Here is a 27,461-nt window from a genome sequence, read left to right as displayed (position 1 = left end):
AATGCAAGGCTGCAGTCCAGAGGAGCACCCAAAACCTGAAAAAACAATGGTGGAGGAAGAAAGCTCAGGAAATCCAACAACTCGCAGTCACCAACAACACTCAAGGCTTTTTTAATGCAACTAAAGCTATTTTTGGCCCATCCACTCACGGTCAAGCCCCTCTCAAAAGCAAAGGTGGTTCAACCATCCTGAAGAGCCATGCGGACATCAATTCTACATGGAGGAAGCACTTTGAAGATCTTCTAAATCAAACCATCTCATTTGACAGGAATATGATTAACAACATTCCAAAACAGCCCATTGACAACTCCCTAAGCAAAATACCAACACTTGAAGTCAAGGAAGCCATCAAAACCTTGAAAAACAACAAGGCCGCTGGACTCGATGGAATACCAGCTGAGGTCTACAAAATTGGAGGTAACCCACTTCATTACCAACTGCATCATCTTCTCATCAAGATCTGGATAAATGAAGATGCACCAGCAGACTTTAGAAACTCAGCAATCGTTAGTATCTACTAAAGGAAAGGTGACCGATTCGAATGCGGAAACTATCATGGAATTTCCTTGTTAGCAACAGCAGGAAAGATCCTCACCTTCATCATGAACAACCGGCTCAAGCCTTTAACCAAGAAGATCCTTCCGGAGTCACAAGCCAGTTTTAGACCATCACATGGAGCAATTGACATGATTTTCAGAATGTGACAACTACAAGAAAAATGTCGTGAACAACTTCAACCTTAGTACACGGCGTTCATTGACCTCACCAAAGCCTTTGACTCGGTATCAAGGAATCTCCTAAGGGATGCCATGTCCACCTATGGATGCCCTGAAAAGTACATTCAAATCCTGAGACTCCTCCATGATGGCATGCTTGCCACAGTCATGGTCAGCAACAGTAACTGTGAGCCTTTTCAAGTCAGATCAGGAGTAAAACAGGGATGCGTGATTGCCCCAACTTTATTCACCATCTTCATTGCGACAATCATCCACATCATCAAGGACGACCTACCCCTAGGAATTGAAATTGTCCACAGAACAGATGGCAGACTTTTCAATCTTGCCCGTCTCAAGTCCAAAAACAAGACATCCACGAGTTCCCTCATCGAGTTCCAATACGCAGATGACAACAGTGTTGCAGCTCTTTCAGAAAACCACCTACAACCACGCATACACAAAACTCAGACTTACCATCAATTCCAAGAAGACTCAGATCATCTACCAACCATCACCAACTGAGACAAATCGGATTGAACCATCAATTCAACTTGGCGAAACAACCCTGGAAAACATGGACCACTTTCCGTATCTTGGAATTCACCTCTCCTCCAATGTCAACCTTAATGATGAGATCCAACATCGTCTTAAATGCACTGGAACAGCTTTTGGACGTCTCTGAATAAGAGTCTTTCATGATCATTACATCTGAACTGACACCAAAATGCTAGTATACAAAGAAGTGGTGATCCCAACACTCCTGTATGCATCAGAAACCTGGACAACATACCGACGACATCTGAAGGCACTTGAAAAGTTCCATCAACGCTGTCTTCGAAACATCTCAAATATCAGCTGGGAAGATAGAAGAACCAACGTCAGCGTGCTAAATGAAGCAAAAACAACGAGCCTTGAAGCCTACGTCATCAGGAACCAACTAAGATGGAGCGGTCATGTTGTTCGATTGAAAGACGAACGTCTGCCGAAACAAATCTTCTACTCCCAGCTTAAAGAAAGCAAATGTAAAGTCGAACAACAGAAGAAATTCAAAGACGTCTTAAAAGCCAACATGAAGAAATGTAACATCGACATCAACAATTGGGAAACCAGTGCCAAGGACAGGAAACTCTGGCAAACCATCTTCTGAGAAGGAAGCCAACAGATGTGTATAATTAGAAGAAAAGAGAAGAAAATGGGAAGAGAGGCAGCAACAACCAAAGCCCGATCTGCCATCTGGTACTACCTGTGCTGAATGCAGAACTTTCAAAGCCAAGATTGGACTCATAAGCCACTTGAGAGCCCATAAGTAGATCAACGGAACGAAGACCATCATCGACCTTGAGGGATAGCCTTGACGATGACCCAGAGTCACCCAGTCGTATCACTAATTGGTATTCTGCCTTGTTTCCTCAACCAGGAACGAATCAACCCATAAACACTCCCTCACTACTGTACTCCCTTTTTGTATGATTTATTTCACTTAATTTACTTATATATATTTCTTATTGTAATTTAGCTTTTTAATATACTGCACTGAACTGCTACTGTAAAACAACTAACTTCATGGCCAATCAGTGATGATAAACCTGATTCTGATAAGTGCAGTTGGTCTGTAGTCATTGTTCAAAATGTAAATTAACTCTATGTATTTTGAGCAGAATTTGTGGTTGAACTGTTACTGCCAACAGTTTGTTTTGAGGAAAGAGAAACTTTTAAATTAAAAAATAGACTGTCCATGATGAATACAATTAACAACAGGCACTATTTTCCAACAGGTTTGGAGTGGTATGGTAGCACGGTGCTTAGCATTTTGCTATACAGTGCCAGCTGTAAGATCAGGGTTCAATTCACGCTACTGTCTGTAAGGAGTTTGTATGTTCTCCCTGTGACTGTGCGAGTTTCCTCACTTTCCAAAAACGCACGGATTAGGGTCAATGAGTTGTGGGTATGCTATGTTGGTGCCCCTTGTGGGCCTCCGCCAGCACATCTTTAGGTTGCTTTAGTTGTTAATGCAAGCGATACATTTCACTGTAGGTTTCAATATTTTGATGTACATCTGATAAATAAAGCTAATCATTATCTTTTAATGTAACTTCGATCTCCTGCACCGTTATTACTTGGAACATATTCCATCTGCTCTCTTGTGTTGCATGTTAAAGATCCCAGGAAGCTGCTTTGAATATGAATGTTCCAACCAAGAGTTCACTGTGAATGTGAATGGATACATGTGTGTATGCAGGAGTGCGAACACCTATATCAGGATGCTGTTCATTGACTAAAGCTCAGCATTTAATACTACATATTCCCAAAATCATGACTGAGAACTTACAGAACCTGGACCTCTGTACCTCCCTCTACAATTGGATCCTCAACTCCCTAACTGGAAGGCCACAGTCTGTACGGATTGGTGATAACATCTCCTCCTCGCTGACAATCAACACTGGTGCACCTCAGGGGTGTGTGCTTAGCCCACTGCTCTACTCTCTGTATACACATGACTGTGTGGCTAGGCATAGCTCAAATATCATCTAGAAATTTGCTGACGATGCAACCATTGTTGGTAGAATCTCAGGTGGTGACGAGAGGGCATACAGGAGTGAGATATGCCAACTAGTGGAGTGGTGCCGCAGCAACAACCTGGCACTCAACATCAGTAATACGGAAGAGCTGATTGTGGACTTCAGGAAGGGTAAGACGAAGGAACACATACCAATCCTCATCGAGGGATCAGAAGTGGAGAGAGCGAGCAGTTTCAAGTTCCTGGGTGTCAAGATCTCTGAAGATCTAACCTGGTCCCAACATATCAATGCAGTTATAAAGAAGCAAAGCAGCAGCTATACTTTATTAGGAGTTTGAAGAGATTTGGTATGTCAACAAATACACACAAGGACTTCTATAGATGTACCGTGGAGAGCATTCTGACAGGCTACATCACTGTCTGGTTTGGAGGGGCTACTACACAAGATCGAAAGAAGCTGCAGAGGGCTGTAAATTTAGTCGGCTCCATCTTGGGCACTAGCCTACAAAGTACCCAGGACATCTTCAAGGAGCAGAATCTCAGAAAGACAGCGTCCATTATTAAGGACCTCCAGAACCTTTTCTCACTGTTACCATCAGGTAGGAGGTACAGAAGCCTGAAGACACACACTCAGCGATTCAGGAACAGCTTCTTCCCCTCTGCCATCCAATTTCAAAATGGACACTAAACCCTTGGACACTACCTCACTTTTAAAAAAATATATTGCATTTCTGTTTTTTGCACGATTTTTAATCTATTCAATATAGTATACTGTATAAAGTATACTGAATAAGATTTAAACATAGAAAACAGAAAACCTACAGCACAATACAGGCCCTTCAGCCCACAATACTGTGCTGAACATGTACTTACTTTAGAAATTACCTCAGGTTACCCATAGCCCTCTATTTTTCTAAGCTCCATTTACCTATCCAGGAGCCTCTTAAAAGACCCTATCATATCCACCCAGCCACCCAGCCCAGCCCAGTCCACACACTCACCACTCTGCGTAAAACCAGTCTGTCAGTTTATTTATTTATTTTCCTTTTATATTATGTATTGCATTGAACGGCTACTGCTAAGTTAACAAATTTCACGTCACAGGCCGGTGATAATAAACCTGATTCTGAAAAGAAACTGAGCCATCCCAGGTTCAACATCGAGACCCGACAGACAGCAGTGGTATAATAACATCTCCAGGCTGTCCTTTCCGAAAGGCTCCCAAAGCATCATCCAGAAGACATTGAAGCACACTGGACCACACTGAAGACCACCATCCTTAATACTTATAAAAACAGCATTGGATTATCTGATCAATGCTTCCGATGTAATCAAGAAATTGGTACTTTTTTACACTCTACTTGGTCTTGTTTTAAAATTCAACCTTTTTGGACAAATCTAAGAGTTTTACTGGAACAAATTATTGGAACACAACTTCCACATATCCCAATATTATTTTTACTAGGCGATATTGAAGGGATAAAACCGAAACCCAAATTGAATAAATATCAGAAAGAATTCATAAAGATTGCATTGGCAGTAGCCAAAAAGGCTATTGCAGTTACTTGGAAATCGGATTCATACTGAAGTATAGATCGTTGGAAGAATGAAATCTTTAGCTGTATTCCACTTGAAAAAATTACTTATAATTTAAGAGATAAATATGAAACATTTCTGAAAATTTGGTGCCCTTATTTACAAAAGATAGGACTAAACATATAGGTGCTCAGAAGATAAAATTACTGGTTATTTGGGGAAAGAAATAAATATATATACTAAAGCTATTATGAACTCCGTGGAGCATGTGGGGATCTTCCGATATCCAGGTATTCTTTCTTTCTTTCTTTTTTTTTCTCTTTTTTTTCTTTCTTTCTATAGGGATATGTTAGGGGGGAGGGGTTAAGGGGAGGGGGGAAGGGTTGATAATTTTTTTTCTTTTCTTTCGTAATCATTGAAAACTCAATAAAACTTTTTTTAAAAAACAGCATTGGATACAAGACCAGGGAAAACAAAGATTGGTTTGATGAATATGACAATGAAATGAAGAGCTGAACAACAAAAGGAAAGTTTTCTGTGCCTGGCTGAAGGACACCAACTGCAAGGCAAAAAGAGAAGCCCACTCCAAAGCTAAGGCTCTAGTCCAGTAAGGGAAATAAAGAATCAGTAGTGGACTGAGAGGGCCCTAGAAGTACAACAGCCTGCTGACTATTGTGATATCAGGAGTTTCTTCACTGTCACCAGTGTATGGTCCAAGCTATTGTGGCCTTAACCCCCTTCGCTCCAAAGATGGACAATGGCCACTGAAGGACAATGATCCCATCCATTCTCAATGGAAGGAACACTTTTAGGAGCTACTTAGTCATAATACCACTGTTGACATTGAAGCCATCAACAGCTCCCACAACAACCCATAAAGGAGGACATGAGTAATCTTCCTGGTATCAAAGAAGTGCAGATGGATTGCAAGAAATTGAGGCCACTGGGCCTGATAGAATTCCAGCAGAAATCCTGAAGAAAAGGGAATAGAACATTTAAATCATATCCATGACCCGCTTGTCAAGTTCTAGGTCCAGGAGAAGATTCCAGCTGAACTCAGGGATGGCCTGATTGTCAAAAGGGGTGACAAAGCTGACTGTGGAGATTCTAGAGGCATCTTCCTCCTCTCTACAACAGGAAAAGTACTCTCCCGAATTTTATGTGATCGGCTTTCAACTCTGGCAGAAGATCTCGTGCCTGAGTCTCAGTGTGGCTTCCGTCCAGCCAGAGGAACATCTGACATGATTTTTGCAGTACGTCAATTGCAGGAGAAAGAATGGGAACAAAATCTCCCACTTTATATGGCCTTTATAGGCCTTACAAAATCATTTCACTCTGTAAGTCTTCCTGCCCTTTGGCAAGTACTGTCCAAAATCAGGTGCCCAGAGAAATACCTCAAGATCCTGCAGCTTTTACACAACGATATGTGTAACAGTCATCAGCAACAGCGGCTCTGAAACAGCGCCTTTTTCAACATTGAGACCGGGGTCAAACAGGGGTGCATCATTGCCCCAACTCTGTTTGCCGTTTTCATTGCAACCATTCTTCACCTCACAGGCCAAGACCTCCCACAAGGACTCTACAGGACAGATGGGGGGCTCTTTAACCTTAACAGGTTCAAGGCGAAGAGCAGGGTGTCAACTGCCTCCATCATGGAGCTCCAATATGCAGATGACAACGTCATTGTAGCTCGCTCTCAGGAGCATCTGTAGTGCATATTGAAAGCTTTTGCCAGAGCATAAGAGCTCCTGGGACTCGACCTAGAACCCAAGTTCTGCACCAGCCTGTTCCAGATCAATCTAGGACAGGTACCAGGCCACCTGGTAGCAGCAGGGATACCAAGGAGCAGATTGGGAGGCAGATTTTAGAAAGGTGCAAAAATAACAGGGTTGTTATCATGGGTGACTTTAACTTTCCTAATATTGATTGGCTCTTGATTAGTTCCAAGGGCTTAGATGGGGAAAAGTTTGTTAAGTGTGTCCAGGATGGATTCCTGTCACAGTGTGTTGACAGGCCAACTAGGGGGAATGCCATACTAGATCTAGTATTAGGTAACGAACCGGGTCAGGTCACAGATCTGTCAGTGGGTGAGCATCTGAGGGAGAGTGATCACTGCTCCCTGACCTTTAACATTATCATGGAAAAGGATAGAATCAGAGAGGACAGGAAAATTTTTAATTGGGGAAGGGCAAATTATGAGGCTATAAGGCTAGAACTTGCGGGTGTGAATTGGGATGATGTTTTTGCAGGGAAATGTACTATGGACATGTGGTCGATGTTTAGGGATCTCTTGCAGGATGTTAGAGATAAATTTGTTCCGGTGAGGAAGATAAAGAATGGTAGGGTGAAGGAACCATGGGTGACAAGTGAAGTGGAAAATCTAGTCAGGTGGAAGAAGGCAGCATACATGAGGTTTAGGAAGCAAGGATCAGATGGGTCTATTGAGGAATATAGGGTAGCAAGAAAGGAGCTTAAGAAGGAGCTGAGAAGAACAAGAAAGGGGCATGAGAAGTCCTTGGCGAATAGGGTAAAGGAATACCCCAAGGCATTCTTCAATTATGTGAAGAACAAAAGGATGACAGGAGTGAAGGTAGGACTGGTTTGAGATAAGGGTGGGAAGATGTGCCTGGAGGCTGTGGAAGTGAGCGAGGTCCTCAATGAAGACTTCTTTTCGGTATTCATTACTGAGAGGGAACTTAATGACGGTGAGGACAATATGAGTGAGGTTGATGTTCTGGAGAATGTTGATATTAAGGGAGAGGAGATGTTGGAGTTGTTAAAATACATTAGGATGGATAAGTCCCTGGGGCCTGATGGAATATTCCCCAGGCTGCTCCACGAGGCGAGGGAAGAGATTGCTGAACCTCTGGCTAGGATCTTTATGTCCTCGTTGTCCACGGGAATGGTACCGGAGGATTGGAGGGAGGCGAAAATTGTCCCCTTGTTCAAAAAAGGTAGTAGGGATAGTCCAGGTAATTATAGACCAGTGAGCATTACGTCTATGGTGGGAAAGCTGTTGGAAAAGATTCTGTTGGAAAAGAGATAGGGTCTATGGGCATTTACAGAATCATGGTCTGATCAGGGACAGTCAGCATGGCTTTGTGAAGGGCAGAACGTGTCTAACAAGCCTGATAGAGTTCTTTGAGGAAGTGACCAGGCATATAGATAAGGGTAGTGCAGTAGATGTGATCTACATGGATTTTAGTAAGGCATTTGACTAGGTTCCACATGATAGGCTTATTCAGAAAGTCAGAAGGCATGGGATCCAGGGAAGTTTGGCCAGGTGGATCAGAATTGGCTTGCCTGCAGAAGGCAGAGGGTCATGGTGGAGGGAGTATATTCAGATTGGAGGGTTGTGACTAGTGGTGTCCCACAAGGATCTGTTCTGGGACCTCTACTTTTTGTGATTTTTATTAATTACCTGAATGTGGGGGTAGAAGGGTGTGTTGTCAAGTTTGCAGACAACACAAAGGTTGGTGGTGTTGTAGATAATATAGAGGATTGTCGAAGATTGCAGAGAGACATTGATAGGATGCAGAAGTGGGCTGAGCAGTGGCAGATGTAGTTTAACCCAGAGAAGTGTGAGGTGGTACACTATGGAAGGACAAAGTCCAAGGCAGAGTACAAAGTAAATGGCAGGATACTTGGTAGTGTGGAGGAGCAGCGGGATCTTGGGGTACATGTCCACAAATCCCTGAAAATTGCCTCACAGGTAGATAGGGTAGTTAAGAAAGGTTATGGAGTGTTAGCTTTCATAAGTCAAGGGGTAGAGTTTAAGAGACGCGATGTAATGATGCAGCGCTATAAAACTCTGGTTAGGCCACACTTGGAGTACTGTGTCCATTTCTGGTTGCTTCACTATAGGAAGGATGTGGAAGCATTGGAAAGGGTACAGAGGAGATTTACCAGGATGCTGCCTGGTTTAGAGAGTATGGGTTATGATCAGAGATTAAAGGAGCTAGGGCTTTACTCTTTGGAGAGGAGGAGGATGAGAGGAGACATGATAGAGGTGTACAAGATATTAAGAGGAATAGATAGAGTCGACAGCCAGCACCTCTTCCCCAGGTCACCACTGCTCAGTACAAGAGGACATGGCTTTAAGGTAAGGGGAGGGAAGTTCAAGGGGGATATTAGAGGAAGGTTTTTCATTCAAAGAGTGGTTGGTGCGTGGAATGCACTGCCTGAGTCAGTGGTGGAGGCAGATACACTAGTGAAATTTAAGACTACTAGACAGGTATATGGAGGAATTTAAGGTGAGGGGTTATTATGGGAGGCAGGGTTTGAGGGTTGGCACAATGTTGTGGGCCGAAGGGCCTGTAATGTGCTGTACTATTCTTTGTTCTATGTTCTAATCTCTTAAACCTCCAACCATCCAAGCTGACAGCATCCCTCTGGAGAACACTGAGCATTTCCCACATTTTGGCAGCCTTCTTTCTTCAAGAGCCAACACTGACCTCGAAACAAATCGCAGAATAGTCTATGCCAGTGGAGCTTCGGTCAGGCGGAGAAAGAGTTTTTGAACACTGGGATATCAACTCCAGCACTAAGCTATAGTCCTCCCCTCCTTGCTATATGGAGCGGAGTCATGGACAACATATAACAGGCACATGAAATTCCTAGAAACTTGTCATTAAAGGTGCCTCCAAAAGAGTCTGAGAGTTAGCTGGAAGAACAGGTGTACTAACTCCAGCATCCTGGAGGAAGCTAACATTAACTCCATAGCCACAATTGTGACTGGACACTAATTGTGATGGGTCGGCCACATCATCCATATGCCTGACTCCTGCCTCCCTAAACAACTGCTGTTCGGCCAACTCAAGGATGCAAAGCGTGCCGCTGGAAGGCAGAAAAAGCGGTTCAAAGACAGTATCAAGACCCACCTGAGGAAGTGCCACATCAACCTCAATGGACAGGAGACATTAGCACAGGGTAGGGAAAGCTGGAGAAGGACTGTCCATGAAGAGAATGCACAGCTTGAAGAATACCTCCACCTGACTGAAACTAAGCAGCTTCAACATAAGGAGAGACTGGGAAAGGCCCAAACAGCTACATCCACCAGCACCTCAATCACCTACGCCTGTCAACACTGCAATAGGACCTGCCTTTTCAGTCAATCTCAAGACCCACAAGTGAGCAGATCAGCCACCGGTAGAAGAATCATACTGGACTACGAGTGATTGCAGAGACTCTTTTGCGTCAAAGTGAAAACAGATCTCTACAAAGTTGTCTAAATTAGTTACAAATATAACACACAAGTAATTGATTGCATAAGTATTTACCGCCTTTAATATGACACACCAAATCATCACTGGTCCAGCCAACTGGTTTGAGAAATCACATAATTAGTTAAATGGAAATCACAGCCAAGGTGTTTCAATTGATTGTAGTAAAAATACTCCAATTCAGTTCATTGCGGTAAAAATGTATCTGAAATGTCCAACTGCTGGTGAGTCAGTGTCCTGGCAAACACTACACCACTGAAGACAAAAGAACACTTCAAGCATTTTCACAAAAAGTTTCTTGAAAAGCACAAGTCAGGAGATGATACAAGAAAATTTCCAAGTCACTGAATATCCCTTGGAGTACAGTTAAGTCAATCATCAAGAAATGGAAATAATATGGCACAACTGTAAATCTGCCTAGAGTAGGCCATCCTCAAAAACTGAGTAACTATACAAGAAGGGGACTAGTGAGGGAGGCCACCAAGGGACCTGTGACAACTCTGGAGGAGTTACAAGCTTCAGTGGCTGAGATGGGAAGGACTGTGCATACAACAACTGTTGCCAGATGCTTCACCGATGACAAAGAGAAAGTCACTGTTGAAAAAATCTCTCAAGAAATCTCGGCTAGAGGTTGCCAGTAGGCTGTGGGAGACTCTGAAGTCAGCTGGAAGAAGGTTCTATGATCTGGTGAAACCAAAATTGAGCTCTTTGGCCGTCAGACGGAACGTTATGTTTGGTGTCAGCTGAACATCACACAAAATCAAAAACACACCATCCCAACCGTGAAGCACGGTGATGGCTGCATCGTGCTGTGGGGATGCTTCACTGCAGCAGGCCCTGGAAGGCTTGTGAGGGTAGAGGGTAAAATTAATGCAGCAAAATACAGGGAAATCCTGGAGAAAATCCTAATGCAGTCTGCAAGAAAACTGTCTTGGGAGAAGATTTGTTTTCCAGCAAGACAATGACCCCAAGCATAAAGCCAAAGTTACACAGGAATGGCTTAAAAACAACAAAGTTAATGTCCTGGAGTGGCCAAGTCAGAGTCCAGACCTCAATTCAATTGAGAATTTGAGGTTGGACTTGAAAAGGGCTGTTAACCCATGATCCTTATGCAGTCTGACAGAGATGAGCAGTTTTGTGAAGAAGAATGGGGAAAAATTGCAATGTCCAGATGTGCAAAGCTGATAGAGACCTATCCACACAGACTCCAAGCTGTAATTGCTGCCAAAGGTGCTTCTACTAAATACTGACTTAAAGGTTGTGAGTAATTATGCAATCAATTATTTTGTGGTTAATAATTGTAATAAATTCTGACCAATATGTAGTAATTTGACATGAAAGAGTCCTTCCTGTTGATCAAATTAAATCCACTCTGATTCAGTGTTGTAAAACAAAAAAGCACGGAAATTTCCAGGGAGGTGAACACTTTTTGTAGGCACTGTATGATTATATGTGTGTATACAGTACTGTGTAAAAGTCTAAGGCACATGTATATAGCTTGTAGTAATTTTATATATTGCACTGTACTGCTACAGCAAAAAAAAATCACGATATATGTGAGTGATGATAAACCTGATTCTGATATGGGTCTCTGTTGTGGACTGAGAGTGGGAAGGGGGCACGGCAGGGGGGGGGGGTAATCATGGCTGGGTACAGAGAAAGGGAGAGGGGAGCACCAGAGAGACATTCTCTAATGACCAATAAACCAACTGTTTGTAATTAGATGACATTGCTGGGTGCCTCAGGGCTGGGAGTGTCTGCGCCCACGCCACCCCACCACTTTCTCTGCCACCTGCCCCACCCTCGCCATTCCCAACATCCTTTACTCCCACCCGATATACAAACTCTCTCTCTGCTCCACCACGCTGACAACTACGGTATCGTGTGAAAGTCTTAGACGCAGGCATGGACCAGTTGGGCAGAGGGGCCTTTTTGGGCAGTTGAGCAGAGTTGGGCAGTTGGTCCATGCAGGCATGGACCAGTTGGGCAGAGGGGCCTTTTTGGGCAGTTGGGCAGAGTTGGGAAGTTGGTCCATGCAGGCATGGACCAGTTGGGCAGAGGGGCCTTTTTGGGCAGTTGGGCAGTTGGTCCATGCAGGCATGGACCAGTTGGGCAGAGGGGCCTATTTCTGTGCTCTCTGACTCTATGATAGCTGAGTAATTAAATAAAAAAATTGAAGATTATAACAGTGTTGTTCTGACTCCATTTGGAGGATTGACATCAGTTTTGAGCCAACTTTCTAAGAAAGAATGTGCTGGCGATGGAGATGATCCAGAGGAGGCTTATGAGAATGACCCTAGGATCAAAGAAGGTTCAAAGTTCAAAGTACATTTGTTATAGATGTGTGGTGGAGAGCATATTGACTCACTACATCGCAGCCTGGTATGGAAACAGTAATGCCTTTGAATGGAAAATCCTACCAAAAGCAGTGGATATGGCCCATCCCATCCTATCCCGGTGAAGCCCTCCCCACAGTTGAGCAATATGCACAGAGCGTCACACAGGAAAGCAGCATCCATTGCCAGGGACCCACACTGCCCAGGTCAGGCTCTCTTCACGCTGCTGCCATCAGGAAGAAGGTGCAGGAGCCTCGGGATCCACACCATCAGGTTTAGGAACAGTTACCAGCAGGTTCTTGAACCAGTGGGGATAACTTAACTCAACTTTCCTGGCCCCATCACTTAACTATTCCCACAACCTATGAGCTGACTTTCAAGGATTCTTCATCTCAGGTTCTTGATACTTATTGTTTGTTTGTTTATTTATTTAATTATTTATCTTTTTGTATTTTCACAGTTTAGTCTCTTTTGTTGGTGCTGTCCTTCATCGATTCTATTGTGGTTATTGGTGACAGTTATGCACTTTGATAATACTTTGAACTTAGTACTCTTCCTTTATGTTTGATCTTCCAAAGTGCATCACTTCACATTTTCCCAGAAGCAACAAAATAATTCAACAGTATTCAACAAGAAAATTCCTTGGATTTTCCTGAGAACTGCTAGCTGTTCTGTCTGAACGTGAAAATCCTAAACACCCTCACAAGCATTCACCAGCATTTTGTTTTCCACGTGCCAACAGAGAAGTAATTTTTCCTTTTTTCCAAAGGAGATTACTTCAGTGATTATAGCATTAAAGATCCGGGGGGGGGGGGGGGTCAGGGGTCAAGGGTCAACTTTATTCACCATATACATTTACATGCATTAGGAATTTGCTGTGGTGAGTTGTTCAGTGTGTAACACACAACTAAAAAAAAGTAGCATTCAATGATTATAAAGAGTCACACAAAGATAGCTTAAAGAGTTAGAGGGCAAAGATAAAGCATCCCAATATTTACAGCGCTGCATGAAACACACTATTTACAGTTTCAAAGATTCTAGTCATCCTGGCAAACACTTCCAGACTTCTGCTGGCAGCTCGTTCCATACTCACACCACCTTCTGACTGAAGAAGTTCCCCTTCAGGTTCCCCTTAAATACTTCATCTTTCACCCCTAACTTATAACTTCTAGTTCTAGTCTCCATCTCATTGGAGAAAGCCTGCTTGCATTTACCCTATTCATTCTCCTACAGTCTAGGGAATTAAGTCATAAACTACTCAACCTTTCCCAGAAACTCAAGTCCTGGAAACATCTTTGTAAATTTTCTATGCACTCTTTTAATCTTATTGAAATCTTTCCTGTAGGTTGGTGACCAGAACTATACACAATACTCCAAATTAGACCTCACCAACATCATATACAACTTCAACAAAACACTTAGATCGATGAAGTTCAATGTGCCAGAAGCCCTATTTACAACCCTTACTACCTCTGACACCAGTTTCAAGGAATTATGGATCTATACTCCCAGATCCCTTTATTCTTTCACACACCACAGTTCCCTACCTCTCGTTGGGTAGGTCCAACCCTGGTTTGTCCTCACAAAATTCAACACCTCACTCTTGTCTGCATTAGATTCCACCTGCCATGTTCCAGCCCATTATCCCATTTACTGCTCTCACCTGAGCAGATGTTTGGGATAATTTTAGTAGATGTCTCAGTGAGCCCACACACTGCAGGAGTGCCAGCTTTCTCACGAGGAGTTGCCTACAGTGTTAGGTGCATGCAACGAAGGTTGACATTATTCCCCAGCATGCTGATCAATGCTGCACCTGAAAGAAATTACCTGAACTTTATTCCAATATTGTGCACGTTTTCAACACTACTCCTCATCACCATATGAGAAGTATTTTGGAACATACTGATATTGTGAAGGTAGTTAAGGAAATGCAAATTTCTTCCTGTCCAGAATCAGAGGTGGAAAGATTACTGCTTACTCTACCCACCCTTTCAGTCATCTAGTCACCTAATTGTCATCAGGGAGATGCTACAAGTCCATCACCACCAGGACAACACGTCTTCTCCAAAGCTTCTTTCCTGTAACTATCCAGCTTCTCAACAAAACTCACTCGGGTGTAATGTCCTAACTGTCTCTGCACAACATCCGTTAAATGGTCTTTCCTGTTCTTCTTGTTATGTTGAGAATTATTGAGTCTGTTCATATTTTCACATTTATTTACGTTTGCTTATTGATGTTTGCACATGCCAACGTTCTGCTAAATACTGACTGCTCAGGGCTGTTTGCGCTATTGTCCTGTAAATTGTTGGTTGTTATTGTGCAAACACGAGGACATCTGCAGATGCTGGAAATTCAAACAACACACACGAAATGCCAGTGGAACACAGCAGGCCAGGCAGCATCTATAAGGAGAAGCACTGTCCTGATGAAGGGTCTCGGCCCGAAACGTCGACAGTGCTTCTCCTTATAGATGCTGCCTGGCCTGCTGTATTCCACCAGCATTTTGTGTGTGGTTATTATTGTGTTGTCTGTTAGGTGTTGTCCTAGGTTTTATGCCTGACTTTGAACCACAATCAATTCTGGTATGTTTCACATACAGACAATAATGTGATTCAGAAAGACGGAGACATAGTGGTCCCCAATTTTGGAAATTCCACACAAAAAAATAGCTCTTTATCTAAAGCAACGGTGTGGTAGAGTAACAGTTAGTGTAACTCTTTACAGTGATCGCTCCACCCGACATTTGAACCTCAGCAATGTCATCAGTGGGTTTCATTGGCCAAACTCCCTCAGAGAGGGAGCTTACAGAGTACAAATTGAAGCTGCATTTCTTGCAACAGTGACAATACTAGTAAAGCACCTTATTCATTCTGAAGCCCTTTGAGATGTTCAGTCTCGAAACTCAAGGTGGAAGTCTTTCTTTTTCTTAAATATGGTCCTCACTGATATTTTAACAAAGCCTGTCCTCAGCTGAAATGTAAAGATCTCCATCAAGACGCCAACAATCTCCACCCTTATTTCCCAAAGCAACCCGTGATACATCTCTTTATGCTGTACGGATTTAATCTACCATTACTCCCACTAAGACATCCAATATAAACTCCTTTTTAACAATGACGTGTTCTAAAATTTCACCATCCTCCTTCCTGTATTCCCCAAATACAATGTCTGTCTCCTTCGTGAATACAGTATTAATTTGAGACCTCACTCGTATGCACTTCAGGCCGTAATGGCTCCTACTTTTCTTTTCGTACCTTCTGCTCTTAATATACTATGTTTTGGTATTTTCTTCAAACTTGTGATATTTTGTGCCCCATCTTTGCCATCCTAATTACCCTCAGTACCCCCAAAATTTTCTACACTTTTGGCATGGAGGTACCACTGCACAGGATTGGAAAGAGCTGCAGAGGATTGTAAACTCAGCCAGCTCCGTCATGGGCACTAGCCTTTCCCCTCTATTTGGGGCCATCTTCAAATGACATTGCCTCAAAAAGGCAGCATCCATCATGAAGGAGGAAAAGGAGCACGAAGACATTTTAGGAACAGCTTCTTCCCCTCCCCCGTCGAATTTCTAAAAGGTCCATGAACACTGGCCTCATTATCTATGTCTCTGATAATTCCCATTTTGAGAGGTTAATTCTCATTTGTAGAGCAGAAAATTGGAGAGAGAGAAACGCATGCAATACCCTGACACGTTCCTCTGTGCTTGACCCGGGGTGTGTATGTGAAATAAACTATACAAGAAGTGAGTCTACAAAGGGAGGAGGAGTTTCAAAGTTTAAAGATCAGCTTTATTTGTCACATATACATCAAAACACAGTGAAATCCATTGTTTTTAATGCCTTTGATTAACACAGTCGAAGGATGTGCTGGAGACAGCCTACAGTTGTTGCTACACATCCAGAGCCAGCATAGCACGCCCACAGTTTACTAACCGGGATCTGTAAGACCATAAGAAATTGAAGCAGAATGTATGCCATTCAGCCCATTGAGCCTGCTTCACCAACATGGCTGGCTTATTATCCTTCTCAACACAATTCTCCTGCTTTCTCCCCATAACCTTTCACAGCCTAACTTATCAAGAACCTGTCAACCTTTGCCTCAAATATACCCAATGATTTGCCCTCCACAGCTGCCTGTGGCAACAAATTCCAGATTCATGTCTCCTTGACTAAAGAAATTCCTTCTAATCTCCATTCTAAAAGGGTGTCCCTCTAGTTTGAGGTTGCATCCTCCGCTCTTCAACTCCCCCCTCATTGCTCTAAATTCCAGCAAGTACAGGCCCAGAGGCATCAATTGGTTCTCATACTTCCCATTCCCCTTCTGATATGTCAGTCCATGACCTCCTCTATTTTTGTGATGAGGCCACACTCAGGTTGGAGGAGCAACACCTCATATTCTGTCTGGGTAGCCACCAACCTGATGGGCACGAGCATCGATTTCTTAAACTTCTGCTAAATGCAGTCCCCCTTCACCATTTCACCCATTCCCGTTACCCTCCTTACCTGCTCATCACCTCCCTCTGCTGCTCCTCCCCCTTCTCTTTCTTGCACGGTCTTCTACCCTCTCCTATCGATTCTCCCTTCTCCAGCCCTTTATCTCTTTCACCAATCAACTTCCCAGCTCTTTACCTGTACTTCTTCCTCCAATTCCTCCACCTTCCCAATAAAACGAATGTTTATTTTCAGAGTCCCGATGGTTATTATTTTGTTATGTATTTACTGAGATGCTGCCTGGCCTCCAGCACTTCGTGTGTGTTGCTCTGGATTTCCAGCATCTGCAGATTTTCTTGTGTTAAAGATACTGTGGATATCCATGACCCTCGATTGACCATTAACCAGATGATTAAGGTGAACCTAAATGACTCAGATTCAGATTATTTACAACATACAGTGAAATGTGCCTCTTGCATTAACAATTAACACAGGGGTGAAGCCCTCCCCACCATAGAGCACATCTGTTTGGAATGCTGATGCAGGAAAGCAGCATCCATCAGGGATCCCCACCACCCAGACCATGCCCTCTTCTCGCTGCTGCCATCAGGGTGTAGGAACAAGACCTTCAGGACCCACACCACCATGTTCAGGGACAATTACCCCGAACCAAAGGGGATTACTTCACTCGTCCCATCATCGCAGTGTTCCCACAACATATGGGCTCACTTTCAAAGGCTCTTCATTTCATGATCTTGATATTTATTGCTTATTTATGCTTTTATTATTATTTCCTTCTTTTCGTATTCGCACAGTTTGTTGTCTTTTGCACACTGGTTGAATGTCCAAGTTGGTGCAGTTTTTCATTGATCCTATTATGGTTATTATTTTATTATGGATTTATTGAACAGAATTAGGCCATTTGGCCCATCGAGTCTACTCTGCCATTTCATCATGGCTGATCCACTTTTCCTCTCAGCCCCATTCTCCAGCCTTCTCCCTGTATCCCTTCATGCCCTGACCAATCAAGAATTATTAATGTCTGCCTTAAATATTCATAAAGTCTTGGCCTCCAAAACTGCCTGTGGCAAAGACTATCACAGATTTACCACTCTCTGGCTAAAAGGATGTCCCTTTATTCTGAGGCTGTGTACTTTGATCTTAGACTCTCCCACCATAGGAATCATTCTCTTCACATCCACTTCATCGAGGCCTTTCACCATTCGATAGGTTTCAATGAGGTCACCCCTCATTCTGAATTCCAGTGAATTCAAGACCAGAGCCATCAAACACACTTCAAATGACAAGCCGTTCAATCCCGGAATCATTTTTTTGAACCTTCTGCAGTTTCAGCACGTCTTTTCTATGATAAGGGGCCCAAAGCTGCTCACAATACTGCAAGTGAGGCCTCACCAGGGCTTTATAAAGCCTCAACATTACATCCTTGCTTTTATAGTCTTGCCCTCTTGAAGTGAATGCTAACATAGCCTTCCTCACCACAGACTCAACCTGCAAATCAATCTTTAGGGGATCTGGCACGAGAACTCCCAAATCCCCTTGTTTCTCAGTTTGTTTGTATTTTCTCTCCATTTAGTCAACCCTTTCATTCCTTCCAGCAAAGTGCAAGACCGTACACTTCCCAGCACTGTATCCTATCTGCCACTTCTTTGCCCATTCTCCTAATCTGTCTCTCTCCAACCTCTCTACTTCCTCAGAATGACCTGCCCCTCCACCTATCTTCATATCATCTGCAAACTTTGCAACAGAGCTAATCATCCAAATCATTGACATATAATGTAAAAAGAATCAGCCCCAATACAGATCTCTGTGGTTCACCACTAGTCACCAGCAGCCAACTAGAAAAGACTCCATTTATTCCCACTCTTTGCCTCCCACCAATCAGCCACTGCTTCATCCATGCTAGAATCTTTCCTGTAATACCCTAAAGCATAGCTTGTTAAGCTACCTCACGTGTGGCAGCTTGTCAAAGGCCTTCTGAAAAATCCATGGTGACATGGAAGTTCTTCGATAATAAATGTATTTACTTACTTTACTTTGAACCTGAGGATGTGCTGGGGGCAGCCCACAAGTGTCACCACACATTCCAGCACTGACGTAGTGTCCCACAATACTTAGCAGTGCAATGATGCAAAAGCAAGCCCCTTTCCCACACAAGAGCACACTTGTCATTCCACTTTTGCTCAATACTCCACCAAATTACACACAAAACCTCAAAACATAAGAGAATTAGGCCATTCAGCCCATCATGCCTGCTCTACCATTTCATTATGGCTGATTTATTTTCCCTCTCAACCCCATTCTCCAGCTTTCTCCCCATAACCTTTGACTCCCTCACTAATCAGGAACACATCAACCTCTGCCAATGCTATAGTGGGTATTAAATATACTCAATGATTTGGCCTCAACTGCCATCCACTGGAATGAACTCCATAGATTCACCACCTCCAGTTCAAGAAACTTCTCCTCACCTCTGTTCTAAAGGCATGTCTTTCTGTCCTGTTGGGTGATGGGTTGAAGATATGTCTTCGCCAGAGGAGGTGTAAGGCACTCCTGCCCTCTGCTAGCCTGAAGGTCATCCTTGGGCAAGGTGTAGCACCTGATTAGCCCCCAGTCAGGGCCATGTGAAGCCATGGGAGCCGGTGGAGGATGGTTGTCTGAGCAGCCGGTGCAGATCACAAGTCCTGGTTTTGTGACCACTGACACCAAGCCGACAATCTCTGAAGGGTATTGATAATGACTGGGGCCACCCATCTTTAACTGCACTGCACTCCCTCTGTAGCTGTTAGACTTCCTTCTGCGTTGTTGGTGTTTTACACTGGACTACCTAAATGTACTGCGTAATGATCTGATCTGTATGAAGAGTATGCAAGACAAGATTTTCACTGTATCTTGAGGGTTAACATCAACATCACAGATAGCAGGCCAGGATTCACCAGTAACCTTGGGCCTGTGTTAAGTATTTTCTTTGTGCACCTTAGAGATTAATTACTCCTAATTAATTAATTAAGGAGGCTGGATGAATTACCAAATACTCCAACAAATTTCTACAGATGTACTGGTGGAAGTATCCTGACTGGTTGCATCATGGTCAGGTCCAGCAAATACAATGCACAGGAACATGGGAAACCAGTGAGTAGTGAACATGTCAGGCACATCCCTCCCCTCCATGAATAGTATTTGCAGGAGGCAGCATCTATCAACGATCCCCACCATCTGGGTCATGCTATCTTCTTGCAGCTACCGTTGGGCAAGAGGTGCAGAAGCCTGAAGTCCCACACCACCAGCTTTAGAAACACCTACTTCCCTTAAACCAGGGGTTCCCAACCTTTTTTATATCATGGACCAGTACCATTAGGCAGGGGGTCTGTGAACCCCAGGTTGGCAGCTCCTGACTTACGCCAATATCTTCTGGAATCAACTGGCACATCCCTAAGCACTAACTACCTCAGTACAGTAACATTTTCAACACTTCCCACTACAATGGATATTTTTCTTCTCATTGCATTCTTTCTTGTTTAGTTTCTGGGTTTTTTTTGTGAATGCTGTCATTCATGCATATGACAATAAACTTGATTATGACTTCAACTTCAAATAGACCTCTGTCTAGTTTGCACTTAAAAGGTCTAAGCCAAAAAGAACCCCTGGGTTCAGATCACCTGCTGGGTGGGGCACTCCATGACTTGGATCACTCATGGAATACCATGTTCAGTTCTGGTAACTCATTAGAGGAAGGGTATGGAAGTTTTAGAGAGGGTGCGGAGGAGATTTGCCAGGTTACTGCCTGGATTAGTGAGAGTGTGTCTTAAGAGGATAGGTTGAATAAACTGGGGCTTTTCTCTCTGGAGTGAAGAAGAACGAGAGGTAGTTTGGTAGAGGCATAGGTAGAGTGGACAGCAAGAGATGTTTTTCCAGGGTGGAAGTGGCTAATACAAAGGGTCATAACTTTAAGGTGATTGGAGGAAAGTATCGGGAGAACGTCAGAAGTGGGCTTTTTACAGAGAGTGGTCAATGCGTGGAACTCCCTGCCTGGGGTGGTGGGGGAGGCAGCCAAATTAGGAACAGATAAAAGATTATTTAAGGACAAGGATAATTGAAAAATTGAGAGTGACAATAGGAGGGAAGAAAGGGTTAAATTGATCTTAGAGTAGGTTAAAAGGTTGGCACAACGTTGTGGGCTGAGGGGGCTGAAGGGTGCTGTAATGTTCTACATTCTACTCCAAGGTCACTGTGAACCTCCCCTCCCACAGAGCCCTCCGGTTTTCTTTCTCACAGTAAGCTGAAGAGCCTGCGCTGTGTTGTACTGTTCTATTTGGTGTAAAATATTAATCGCTGTTCCCCTTCCCCAAAGCAGGATTCAATTCAACCTTGGATAAAGTGTATTGGGCATGTGACTATGGCACAGAAACAGACCATTCAGTCCAACACTAGCAGAATGGAGATGGACGACACGGAAAGTCGAAGGAGATTACCAATTCCAACGACAGACCAACCCCAGGTTACAGACACCTCTTACATGGCGAGAACCTCTCATAATATTATTAAATTGAAAGCCTGAAGTTTGTAGAAATATTCAAAGATTCAAAGTTCATTTATTATCCTGGTAGGCCGCAGGGCAAAGCATTATTGACTGAAGTGCCCCAGAACACATCTATCACCTCAATTAAACAGCTCAAAAACAAGTAATCAGAATCCAAGCATCATGAACAAGTGAACCCTCAGCCTCTCCAACCAATCCTGCACTTTCCTCTGACAGCAGCCAACGAGAGGGAGGGAAAGGAAGATCAGTCAAGTGCAGGCAAATGGTTCTGAATACACCCCCACCCCCTGTCCATCCTTCACTCTTGTCCTCATTGACTTCAACCTGGTTCAATGCCTCAATCAGAGAAACACAATGCAGTCAATCATGGGCTCGTGCCTCTGACACCTCAAACAGAGAGAAGCCATGGAGTCAATCATGGGCTCGCGCCTCTGACACCTCAATCGGAGAGAAGCAATGGAGTCAATCATGGGCTCGCGCCTCTGACACCTCAATCGGAGAGAAGTAATGGAGTCAATCATGGGCTCGCGCCTCTGACACCTCAATCGGAGAGAAGCAATGGAGTCAATCATGGGCTCGCGCCTCTGACACCTCAATCAGAGAGGAGCAATGGAGTCAATCATGGGCTCGCGCCTCTGACACCTCAATCGGAGAGAAGCAATGGAGTCAATCATGGGCTCGCGCCTCTGACACCTCAATCAGAGAGAAGCAATGGAGTCAATCATGGGCTCGCGCCTCTGACACCTCAATCGGAGAGAAGCAATGGAGTCAATCATGGGCTCGCGCCTCTGACACCTCAATCGGAGAGAAGCAATGGAGTCAACCATGGGCTCGCGCCTCTGACACCTCAATCAGAGAGGAGCAATGGAGTCAATCATGGGCTCGCGCCTCTGACACCTCAATCAAAGAGGAGCAATGGAGTCAATCATGGGCTCGCGCCTCTGACACCTCAGAGAGGAGCAATGGAGTCAATCATGGGCTCGCGCCTCTGACACCTCAATCAGAGAGGAGCAATGGAGTCAATCATGGGCTTGCGCCTCTGACACCTCAATCGGAGAGAAGCCATGGAGTCAATCGTGGGCTTCAGCCCCACCTCTAGACTTCCGGACTGCACTCCACACCAAACCTTACTGAACTCCCTCAGAGGCAGCAAGGCACCAGATCGCTCAATCAGCCCAAAACCAAACCATCAAAATGTAAATCACAGGTTCCAATTGCACGCAGCTTAATAGTAGAATCACATTTGAGAGAAGTGGTTGTAGTTTTGTGAACTGCTTGCAGGACTTCGCTGGCACACTCGAAGTCGATTACTCCAAGTAGCAGAACTTGTTTCCTCTCTCTTCCCCCCCCCCCTTTAGCAAATTGCTCTTAATTATTAGTCTTATCTGCTCTTGATACCAAGCCTTATAGTTGTCACATTGTCATTACAGTACTGTAATGATTGGTAGCAAAAGCACTCAAGATTGATTCAAAAAATATGGTTACTAAAGTGATTAGATTTTATAATTTACAGCTTCTGGACAAAGCCAAATTTTTGAAAGTGTCTAAACACAGAACTCGTTAGTTACCAAGAGACATTTGAACATTTGTCAATTATTTAACATGGCTAGTAACCAGTTTGAATTCAAGCAATTGTCAAATTTATTTGCAAGCATGGGGCAACATGGTAGCATAGTGAGGAGCACAATGCCAGCGTCCAGGGTTCATTTCCCAAGGCTGTCTGTAAGAAGCTTGTACATTCTCTCTGTAACCACGTGGGCATCCTTCAGGTGCTCCGGTTTCCTCCCACAGTCCAGTTAGTAGGTTAATTGGTTACTGGGCAGTATGGCTCGATGGGTTGAAGGGTCTGTTCCATGCTCTCTCTCAATAGATAAACGGATCCACTCTGTAGCTCCCTTCCTAAACTTTTCCTTAAAACTAATCTCTGATAATCTTAGCTTGTGATGAGTGGAGTAGGTTAAAGATTGAAGACCAGTTTTAGTTGTCACATGTCATCAAAACGTACAATGAAATGCATCACAGTCCAAGGACATGCTGGGAGCTACCATGTTTCCGGCAACAGCACAGCATACCCACAACCGATCAACCGGCATGTCTTTGGAACGTGGGAGGAAACCACAGCACCCAGAGGAATTCTTGTGGTCACAGGGAAAACGTACAAGCTCCTTAAAGACAGTAGTGGAGATTGAACTTGGGTCATTAGCGGTGCAATGGCATCACGCTAACCCCTACAAGAGTAATTTCTTTAGCCCAAGGGAGGTGAATCTGTGGAATTCATCACCACAGATGGCTGTGGAGGCCAAAGGGTATATTTAAAGCAGAGGTTGACCATATCCTGATTAGTAAGGATGTCAAAGGTTATGGGGAGAAGACAGCAGCATGGGATTGATGGAGGTAACTAATCAGCCATGATCAATTGGTGGGGTAGTCATGGTGGGCTGAATAGCTGAATTCTACTTCTATGTCTAATAGCCTTATGGTCTACACTACCATGCTGTCTGAAAGGGGTTCAATTCCGGGCACAGCTTATGAAAGGTATGAAGTCTTTGGGGAGGGTGTATCCCTGTGCAGGGGTGCAAGACTTTAATGATGTGGGGAGACAGGAGACATCAGAGCTGACCTCTGTGCAAGAGGGCAGGTGTGAGGAGAACTGACGGAGGCACTTACAATCAGAAAGGGAGAAGACAGAGGAGAAGGCTGGACAGGTTGTACAGCACAGAACAGGCCCATTAGCCCATGATGTTGCGCCAATCAATATAAACCTCCTCCAAGTTCTAACCCTTCCAACGATTGAAGCACCGGATTGGAAAGGTCAGCGTTTCCGGGCCAGGCCAGTTCAGCTCACTGACCCAGAAGGTTTACTCGTCTCCGTGCTGAACTGAGGCTGTGGCCTGCAACTGACAGGGTTCTGGATCGGCTGTGATGGGCTTCATGGCTGTGGACTCATTTTCTGAACTTCAGTTCTAATGTTATTAGCTTAATTTTATTGTTAGCATGATCTGTTTTTTTTCTTCCCTCTACAATGGGTGTTTGATGGTCTTTTATCAAGGGTTCTATTGGGTTTCTTTGTCTAGTGGCGGTCTGTGTGGAGACAAATCTCAAGGTTGTACATAGCATACATATTTTGAACTACACAGCACATAAGTGTACGTGGAAAGAAGGGAACGGAAAAGGAATCAGAGGTGGTTTTACACAGCAAGTGGTTATTTTGGAGCACACTGAGATTCTTTTCAATTTGAATGTTACCATGGTGACAGGATTAGCAGGCATGAAAGGGATTTTGTGTTTGGTTGATTGCGGTGGAGTCAGGTTCAGGCAGATGGCTATGTTATGGAAAGGAAGGAATTTGCAGGGCTGTAGGGAGTAGATTCAGAATCATTATTTATCACACGTACAGTGAGACGTGTTGTTTGCACTAACAACAGACAGAACCTAAGGACGTGCTGGGGGCAGCCCGCAAATGTCGCCACACAATCCAGAGACAACAGAGCAGGCCCACAATGCTCAGCAGAACAACACAGGACACAACAAGCAACACAACAAGCCCCATTCCCCCCCCCCACCCACACAGACAGTCCTCCAACCCTGGGGCAGACCTCCAGTCGCCAGTGTCCACATTTTGGCTGTTGGGCTTTGAATTCCGGACCTCAAATTGACCTTCGGGCGTGAACTTTGATATGAACCCTCAGACTAACCAATGACGGGGTCCGGCCTCCAGGACCAGCCCTCGTGCCTCCTGCCCTGATCCGAACTTGGGACCTACCGAGCTGGACAGCTCAAAATCCCACAGGAATCCACATCACTGGTCGCAGAATAGAGGTGTGATGTCTAGCTCCAAATTGCTGTCAGTTAACCCTAACCTGGCTCCTCTTTCTCTCCCGCAACCATTCCTACGACCTTAAAAGGCCAGCAAGTCTGAGCCATGATCTTGGAGGCCACAGCTCAGTGCCATCTTATTCAGAATCTCACTGGATTGCTCCACACTGGAGCCAGTGTAGATGCAAAGGGTGAATTGTCTCCTTCCGGGCTGAGATTCTACAGTTCAATGCAGGGTTGTTCTTCAAATGCAGTCTTGCTAGGACAAACAGAACTGTATCAAAAGGCCTATTTTACTGAAAGGAATTTCACAGCAAGGTTCCAAAAGACACATAATTTCCATTTCACACAAATAAAGCAAAAAAAGGCAAGGCAAACGAGAATCTGGTCAGATTAAAAACTCTACTGTGTGCTCTACCAGTTAAACATCAGTAGTCTATTAGTTAATTGGTTAACATTTACTTAGTAACAATGAAGAAGGGGGAAAAAAATAGACTCAGTGGCCACTTTATTAGGTACACCTGCTCGTTAATGCAAATATCTAATTAGCCAATCATGTGGCAGCAACTCAATGCATAAAGGCATACAGACATGGTCAAGAGGTTCAGTTGTTGTTCAGACCAAACATCATAATGGAGAAGAAATGTAATCCAAGTATCTTTACTATGGAATGATTGTTGGTGCCAGACGGGGTGGTTTGAGTATCTCAGAACCTGCTGATCTCCTGGGATTTTCATGCACAATAGTCTTTAGAGTTTACAGAGAATGGTGCAAAAATGAAAAAAAAAAATTCAGTGAGTGGCAATTACTTGGGCAAAAATTCCTTGTTGATGAGAGAGGTCAGAGGAGAATGGCCAGACTGGTTCAAGCTGACAGTAACTCAAATAACCACATGTTACAACAGTGGTGTGCAGAACAGCTCTGAATGCAAATTTGACATGGATGGGCTATCGCAGCAGAAGACCACCAATGTATGTGCAGTAGCCACTTTATTGGTTACAGCAGGGGTTCCCAACCTGGGGTGCCTGCACCCCCAGGGGGTGCGAGATGGAATTTCAGGGGGTGTGACAAAGAGTGGCTTGCATGCTTGATTGATGAGTCACGAGTCGTCACTCAGCCAGCTGCCAGTGTGCCTTGAGAAGTGGTAGTAACGTTTGTCCCAAGCACACTCCAGTCTCCCGCTGCCCAAGTCGAGAGAGATGTAAACTCACTCCAGTCTCCCGCTGCCTGAGTCAGCGTTGAGGATTCTCATCAGTGTTACCTGGGAGTCACACCTCAGAGTTGGGGAGTCTCATCAATTTACTGTTTACAATTTTTTCTGAATAAATTAGAATCTAATTGCTCAATTTATATTTGCATTTTATGCACTGAGTTAAAAGCTTATTTTTTTAAGTTCAATTTGTTCACCCACAGTATTGTATGTGGTTCAAAAATTAGAAATTAGATTTCTTCATCTTCAAATGTGATATTACTTTTGTAGGGGGTGCGAACATTAATCAAACATTTCCTAGGGGTGTGGGGCATAGAAAAGGTTGGGAACCACTGTGTTACAGAAAGTATCCAACAAATTGGTCACTGAATGTAGTGTTAACTAGTCAAATTACAAATGGGACTGGCCCTATGATTGATATTCTGAGGGAAAGACCTTTATTCCCAAAGGAACTGTCTATTTAAACACACTGTCTAACCACACACACGCTTACTCACTCCAGAATCCACTTCACTGACAGAGACAATAAAAATTGTCCATGATTAATAAAAATTAAAAGCAAATCACAAAAGATTCTGCAAATGCTGGAAATCCCAAATATAACACACACACACACACACACACACACACACACACACACACAGTGCTAGAGGAACTCAGGAGGTCAGGCAGCATCTATGGAGAGGAATAAACCATCAACATTTTGAACAGTGACCCTTATCAGGACTGGAAGGAAAGGGGAACGGAGTCAGAATAAGGAGGTGGGAAGAGGGAGTGGTACAAGTTGGCAGGTGGTAGCGAGACCGAGTGAGGGGGAGGTGGGCTGAAGAAAGAAGCTGGGAGGTGATAAGTGAGACCGGGTGAGGGGGAGGTGGATGGGTGGGGAGGGGGGGTTGAAGTGAGAGGCTGGGAGGTGATAGGTTGAAAAGGTAAAGGGCTGGAGAAGGAATCTAACAGGAGGGGGGAGTGGACGCTGGAGGAAAGGGACAGAGAAGAAGAACAGGGGGAGGTGATGAGCAGGTGTGAAGAGAGGGGGTGAGAGGGGAGTCAAAATGGGGAATGGTAAATGAGAGAAGGTAAATGAAAATACTGGAAGTTAGACATTTTGATTTTCAT

Source organism: Hypanus sabinus, chromosome 9 (assembly GCF_030144855.1).
Source record: "Hypanus sabinus isolate sHypSab1 chromosome 9, sHypSab1.hap1, whole genome shotgun sequence".
Lineage (NCBI taxonomy): Eukaryota > Metazoa > Chordata > Chondrichthyes > Myliobatiformes > Dasyatidae > Hypanus > Hypanus sabinus.
This window is presented reverse-complemented; position numbering follows the sequence as displayed.